General features: G+C 44.0%; 1 pseudogene; it reads right to left on the bottom strand.

Annotated features, from left to right (window-relative positions):
- Positions 1-3684: 3684 nt before the first annotated feature.
- On the bottom strand, positions 3685-7066 carry LOC102822270 (annotated as a pseudogene).
- Between the last annotated feature and the right edge of the window lie 461 nt (positions 7067-7527).

The following is a 7527-nucleotide window of genomic DNA, read 5'->3' as shown; positions in this document are numbered from 1 at the left end:
CTTGGGTCAGGCTCACCTTAGTCCTCAAGCTGACATCTTTGCTCTTCAACACTTTAAAAAGTTCCTGTGCAGCAGATTTGCCCAATGCAATATGTCGTTTGATTTCTTGACTACTGCTTCTGTGAGTATTGATAGTTGATCCCAGAAGAATGAAGTCCTTGACAACTTCAATCTTTTCTCCATTGATAAGAATGTTCTTTATTGGTCCAATGATGAGGATTTTTGTTTTCTTTACATTAAGATGTAATCTATACTGAAGGCTGTGCTCTGTGATCTTCATCAGTAAATGTTTTAAGTCCTCTTAACTTTCAGCAAGCAAGGTTGTATCATCTGCATATCGCAGGTTGTTAATGAGTCTTCCTTCATTCCTGATGCCACGTTTTTCTTCATATAACCCAGCTTCTTGGATTATTTTCTCAGAAGACAGAATGAATAAGTATGGTGAAAGAATACAACCTTGTCACATACCTTTCTTAATTTTAAAACATTCATGAGTGAAATTAGTCAGTCACAAAAGGATAAATACTGCATAGGACCACTACTGTAAAAGACTAAGAAAAAGAACCCATACTAAAGGGAAGAGAGGGATTCTTTGCTGGTTACCAGGATGTGGGGGCAGTGGGGTGAGGGGAGGAAGGGGAAGGTGGAGCACAGGCAATAGACACAGGATAGTTTGGGTGCTAGAAACCAGGTCAATACACAAGAAGGGGGAGGGGAATGGAAGAACAAGATGGATGGGAAAACAATTAGGCATGTTTGCATGGGCTAAGTAGGACAGAGGTAAAGATGTATGCATAACCTTTGAACAACAGGGCTCTGGGATATATGGATTGAGACATGGTTGGAATGGGGGAAAAGGGGGAAATAATATTAAGATGCTTGGCTGTCTTTTGCATCTTGGTTTCCCTGGCATACCATTATAAAACAGACACTTGAGGTGGAGATAAGGGAATATACAGAAATAACACCATTAGAAAGCTTGTAAGTCCGTCTTCTGCCTATAACTGATTGGAATACCTAAATTGGGGCTACAAAGTGCCCAGTGAAAGAGGCTTCTTGTGGAGCCTCTGTATTACATAAGACCATAGATGGCATCCTGAACTACATCCAGAATCTTTTGAGGTGGCACATTTCCACTTGAAAGGACAAGCAGACCAGCCTGGAGTGGCTAGAAGAACAGAAGATACTTCTTGTAAGACAGACTTGTAAGACAGACAGGAAAAATACAAAACAGTAACAGTACTCTGACTGATTACTACAAGGAAAATTCAAGTTGCTCACCCAGGAGACAACGAAGCAAGTGGTTGGGTCCGCTCAGGGCAAACCCCCTTCCAAGACTGAGAGTCAATGTGAATTCAGACATGCGCTTTGATTGCTGACCACGTTCATCACTGATAAAGGGGAAGTGAGGAAAAAACAGCAATGTAGCTGTGAGCTAAGTCCTACAAGGTTCAGTAGACTCCTGTGAATCTTGGTGGAGACTTTGTTGGCCAGCAGTGTGGCAAGACCTAGGGACTCTTGGGCCCAGAGTCAGTGGCATAGCTACAGAGGACTAGAGTGGAGAGTGAAGTGTCCAGCTGATTAAGAAGAGAGGGCATATGCAGAAGAACACCCACACCTGCAGATAATAGCCACTTGACTTAGCTTCAATTGCTGGATGATCCGAGCTCAACTAGAAGAAGAAAGAAGAGGAAAAAAAAAAGTAATCTGATACAATTTGAGATGAATTTGACCTATACCTATGGATGCAGTAGCTCAAAAGAGGGAACAAATCTTTATAGCGAGGATCATTCCCTCCCCCTCTATACACAGAGTAGACATGGATGGGCACCTAGGACATTGGCTACCCAAAATGGGGGGGGCTACAAAGGCAAGAAGTAACTGGCTTACAACTTTCAAGAGGGAACCTAGTTCCGGGGGCGGGGGGCAGGCTTGCAATGTATATACCCTTTGGTTGGTTGATGATGCATGGAGGGGATTGTAACCATGGCAATGAAACGATATACTATAGGATGAATGTAAATCTAATGTTCTCCCGTGTAAGCTATCATATAATTCACAATAAAACATTAAAAAATTTTTTTATTATGAAAATTGTTGTTGTTAAGTGCCGTCGAGTCGAATCCGACCCATAGTGAACCTGTATAGGGTTTCCAAAGAGCAGCTGGTGAGCTTGAACCACCGACCTTGCAGTTCAAACGACTTTACAGGCTGACACGTTAGCCCATAGCGCCACACCAGAACTCAATAAAGATAGTTAAATCCTGAAGAGGGCTGGGGAACAATCTTTAAAACACCCTACCCAATCCTTTAAATACACCCTTTAAGGCTTGTGAGGTCATCGTGAGGGCAAGTGGGCAGGGAAGGGCGGTTTGAAGGAGACAAAAACGGAACCCAACAGCATATGGGTGCTGGACGCGGTTCAGCGAGAGCTGAAGATGCCAGTGAAAGTATAATCGACGTCGGTCACCAATGACAACCTAAGTTGACATGACATGCTGCGTTGGATCAATGAGTCTCTGTAGTTGACCCCAGTGGCAGCAGCTGCTCCAGATGAGGTGACAGCAGCGTCCAACTTTCGCAAGATCCATATCGGGATTTACATGGAGATCAAGCGGAGCAATGGCCAAATGCATCAAGCAATGGTAACATTTCAGAAAGGACGCATGGGACAGACATTGAAGTCTAGAGGGTCGCGGTGACAGCAGAGCTGGTTGTTGCACAGGGTGGTGGCGCAGAGAATCCTCCAGATGCTCTCACCCCAGGGACTTGCAGGGACAAGGACGCTGCCTTCCCACTCAAGCACCACACAGCTTTGCAGGGGAACAAGTGAGTTCAGCTTGGGAGAGGATACCCCCACCAGGGTGCAAACACCTTTCACACGGAGCCGCTCCCGAGGCTGTAAATCTTCACTGGAGCAGAAAGCCTTCTCTTTCTCCTGTAGAACGGCTGGTAGTTTCGAACTGCTGAGCATGAGGTTTTCAGCTTGACTCATAACCAGTACACTACCAGAGCTCCTTTGCATCTCCTACCAAACAACGTTTTTTTTCCCCTAAGGGTTTGAATAAGAAAAGTTGGGGAAAGATGCTGATAGGATGATATGATTCAGTTGTGAATAATTGTTAACAGGACTAGTTGTGATTTTTAAAAACTTGCAACGCTAACGTAAATGAGCTATCACAGAAGCAGGAGGCAGAATCTTGACAACGATCACGAAGAAAGAGTCATGAGTAGAGTGTGTCCTTTGGACCACAGAATCCCTGCGTATTGAACTTCCTAGATCCAGGGACAGAACTCTGACACCAGATTGGTACCAGAGGAGTGTCAGCAGCAGAAGCAAGAACCGGAACAAGAGACAGAGCAGTGGACTTCCTGGCCCACGGAGGAATTAGGTAAAAGGCTTGTTTGCAGACTATGGTTTCGTTACAGAGTGCTGTGGGAGGAATGTTTTGGTGCCAGGTTTGTTTTTTTGGGGGGGACAGACTCACTTTATAATCATCCAGAAGTTGGTTTTTCTCACATTTTCTGGGAGGGAAGTGCCGGGATTAGGGCTGCACCTTTTAAGGGTGCCTGGGTCTCAGGCCAGGTGGTAGTTTTAGAGGCCCTGTAGGTCCTCTTCAGTCATTATCTTCATTGTAACCAAGGAAAGTTGACTGGGTGGGGGGCCAGGTAGGGCCAAGGGGCTCAGCCCCACTGGACGCTGGACTGCAGGGGCCACCCTGTGGGTGCGGATACTCGCAGGGATGGTGGCAGCTCCTGGAGTGGGGGCTAGCCCGTGGGGTACTGGAAGATGGTGGTCCTGGCGGGTTGGACTCTGTTGCTCAGGGCTGAGCTCAGGCGCTTGGCTCTCTTCTCCAGCCAGTCCTCCAAGTGGACCTTGGGGAGCTCCCCGGTGGCAAGCGGCCACTCCTTGGCCTGCCTCTCCTCTTCCACCTGGAGGCTTAGCTTCGGCAGGTCTGTCTGGCCAGGACATGGGGGGAAATCAACTCTTAGTCCAATGCGATTTCGGCGCCATCAGTAGAAACTTCCTGCACGCCTGTTTGTTCTGCTCGTCCGCTCACATGGTGGCTGCATCTCAGAACATGTACCAGACCTTCTTGGCCTTGAGGTGCTACAGCCCATTGAAGTGCTTCTTGTGGTTGTGGAGACTGTTCTGGAAGCTGCAGCCTCAGAAGTATCGCTGTGGCAGGCACCTCGCTCCATAGGGCCAGGCGGGTCCGGGTTGCTTCCTCCTCCTCGGTCTTCACTTCACCCACTCTTGGTGTCAGTTTTTACAGGAGTGTGTAAAGTGCGTTGTTTTTATTTGTGCTGCTAGATGGTTCCAACTCACAGTGACCCTGTGACCAAATTAACAAAATACTGCCAGGACCTAAGACTATTGTTATAGCACAGTGTCAGTTCATCATGTTGAGGGCCTTCCTTTTTTTTTGATGACTTTCTACTTTACCAAGCATGATGTCCTCTTCCAAGGACTGATTTCTCCTGATATGTCCAAAGTCCATGAGACAAACTCTCATGGGTTTTACTTCTAAGGAGCATTTTGGCTGTACGTCTTACAAGGTCGATTTATTTAGGTTTCTGGGAGTCCCTGGTATGAGTAGATTCAATCTTTCTCACCATAATTCAAATGCATCAATTCTTCTCCCATCTTCCATTTTTATTATCCAACTGTCATATGCATAGAAATCAATTGAAAATACTATGACTTGCATCAAGCCATTTTAGATTATTATTATTTTTTTATTGTTGTTTCCATGTGTGTCGATTGTGGATCTGAGTAAAATGAAATTCTCCACAACTTACTTTGCTCTGTTTGTTGCTTATTGGTCCAGTGTGAGGAGTTCTGTTTTCCTTATATTCAGGTATAACTCATTAATTTTATAATCGTATTCTTTGATTTTCATCAAGTGTTTCATCAAGTTAGGGTTGTGTCATCTGCATATGACAGGTTGGTAATGAGCCTTCCTCCAATTCTGATGATATGAGGATATGATCGTCACATAGTCCAGTTTTTCAGATTATTTGCTCAGCATACAGATTGAATAGGTATGGTGAAAGGTTACAATCATGGCACACACCTTTCCTTCTTTTCAACCATTCAGTATCCCCTTGTTCTGTTTGAATGGCTGGCTCTTGGTCTATGTTCAGGTTCTACATGAACATAGTGAAATCTGGAATTTCTCGTTCTTAACATAGTTTGTTATGATACACACAATTAAATGTCTTTACATAGTCAGCAAAGCACAGTCAAACATCTTTCTGGTATTCTCTGTTTTCAGCCAAGTTCCATTTGACATCAGCACTGATACCAGCAATGGGCTGTTGTATATATATCCACACAGAGGGTAAGAAGAATGTCTATGTTTGAGTGTGGTAACTGGTCTGCGGGAGAATGTTTAGGTGGAGAAGGTTATGGACAAGGATCGGTATATGATTCGTCCTACCTAGTTAGACGATGGCATTGATTGTAATAATTTTGAGCCTCTCCCTTCCCCTCTTGATCACTGAAATTTACCAACTGGTGACATTACCTGTTATTTTAGAATCAAGACTCAAAACATGAATAGGTATAACAGAAAGATCACGGGATGTAGGCTCTGTAGACTTGAGTCTGAGGCTCAACTTCAGCACTTGCTAGCTGAGTAATTTTGAGCAATTTCCTTAATTTCACTGAGCTTTCTCATCCAAAAAAATGAAAATGAGAACGTCTTCACCCAAACTCTGAGACAAGAGGGTTAAATTATATTATGGATGTAATTTATATATATATGCTTCAATTATAAAGTTTGCTGTATATTTTCATTACTATGACACCATATTTTGTTTCCCCCAAATAGTTGATCGAGGGTGTTAAGACACAATAAATATTAAGAATAAAATTATTCTTAGTGTTCAAATACACTCCTTCCCACAGTTGTTGTTGTTGTTAAGTGCCATCGAGTCGGTTCCGACCCATAGCGACCCTGAATAGGGTTTCCGAGGCTGTAAATCTTTATGGGTGCAGATCGCCTCATCTTTCTCCCGCAGAGCAGCTGGTAGTTTCGAACTGCTGACCTTCCGGTTCACAGCCTGATTCGTAACCACTATGCTACCAGAGCTCCTTCCTTCCCACAGTAAGCATATATATTTGATCAGTGGTTTAGTTTGTTCATCTGTCTTGAGCTATTGGCTTGACTAAGAAGATATTTTCCTTCCCAGCTGAGAAAATGACAAATTAGAAAGCTGCAGGATTGCAGACTTAAAACAGCAGTTGGTGAAGAAAACATGAACTTAATATGGATAGTGCAGAGGTGTAGCAACAGCCAGAACATTGGAAAACAAAGGCATTATATAACTAAAAAAAAAAAACAAAACACACACATATTTATGTTTTTAGAAAACTTGGCTAGACCCAAATTTACCTTCTAGCTGGACCATTTTATGGTGTCATGTTGAATTCTTTGCTGTTTTAAGTAAATTGTCTGCTTTTAATCTTAAACCCAGCTCCAGTCTGGTTGAAACAGAATTTTCCAGCATGCAAACAATGAACATGGCTCTGAGCACAAATCAAAGACTGTACCTAAGCTACCAGGGAAGTGATGAACCTTCCCCAACATTCTGTTCACTGTCTTATTTGGTCATGATTTTCATGGATCCATATTGTGAGAAATAACTCTTGTGGTCCATATTTAGGAATTCATGAGATTGCGAGACCTGGCAGACAGATGGTTGATTTAAACAGGCTGTTCTGGGACTAGGAAATTTAAATAAGAATATAGCCATTAAGACCATGGGCAAGCCATTTTGGCTTCTCTGGGGGCAGGGAAAATGGGATGTACCATAGAATTGTATGTGGAGAACTGGAACTGGAGGAGGGGCTTTTGGGGGAGGACAAGAATAAAAACCTTTTGTGGTGGGCCATGTGGTTCATCTGCCCTTGTCTATGGGGCTGGGCACCTGATTTTGCAAAACTGAATAAAGAAAACCTCACTCTTGCTAAAATGAGTGTAGACTGGATTGCTTGAGCCTTTGTCAGTATAGACAACGTTTCTCACAAATTTGGGTGCTTGTCTGGGATTTTCTGCATGCTTGCAGCAGCAACTCTGGTGGAAAAGGAGACACATCCTGCCTTGGTTTTGGCAGCCTACTCCACAAGGTTGATAGACAGGGTTGATTGCCTCCCAGCAAGAGCCAGAAGAAGACCTGAGACTGTTCAAAGGTGATCAGAATTAGTGAGAGAGACGAGGAGGACTAAGAAGCGAGTAATCGTGGTGACCAGGCAATCTACGCACAGGCCAGGGCAGGAAAATTAGACTGTAAGTATTGCCCTGGTGGTCAGGCATTTTGGGGGGTCATTGTGTGACTGAGATGCATCTTGGATGCAAAGCAAGTGCAGTGTCCCAATCCGTTTGGAGAAGGACAAAGTGAAATCTCGGTATTATATACAAGAAATATCCGAGTACCCAAATATGGGGAAGTTTGGGGAGGTTGAGACGCCAAGACCAAAAGAAGATGGAGAGCAGAATTCTAGGCTTAGGGAAGAAGGGA

The sequence above is a fragment of the Chrysochloris asiatica genome, unplaced genomic scaffold (genome assembly GCF_000296735.1).
Source record: "Chrysochloris asiatica unplaced genomic scaffold, ChrAsi1.0 scaffold00028, whole genome shotgun sequence".
NCBI lineage: Eukaryota > Metazoa > Chordata > Mammalia > Afrosoricida > Chrysochloridae > Chrysochloris > Chrysochloris asiatica.
The sequence above is the reverse complement of the archived record's forward strand: the minus strand, read 5'-3'. Positions and strand labels throughout refer to the sequence as shown.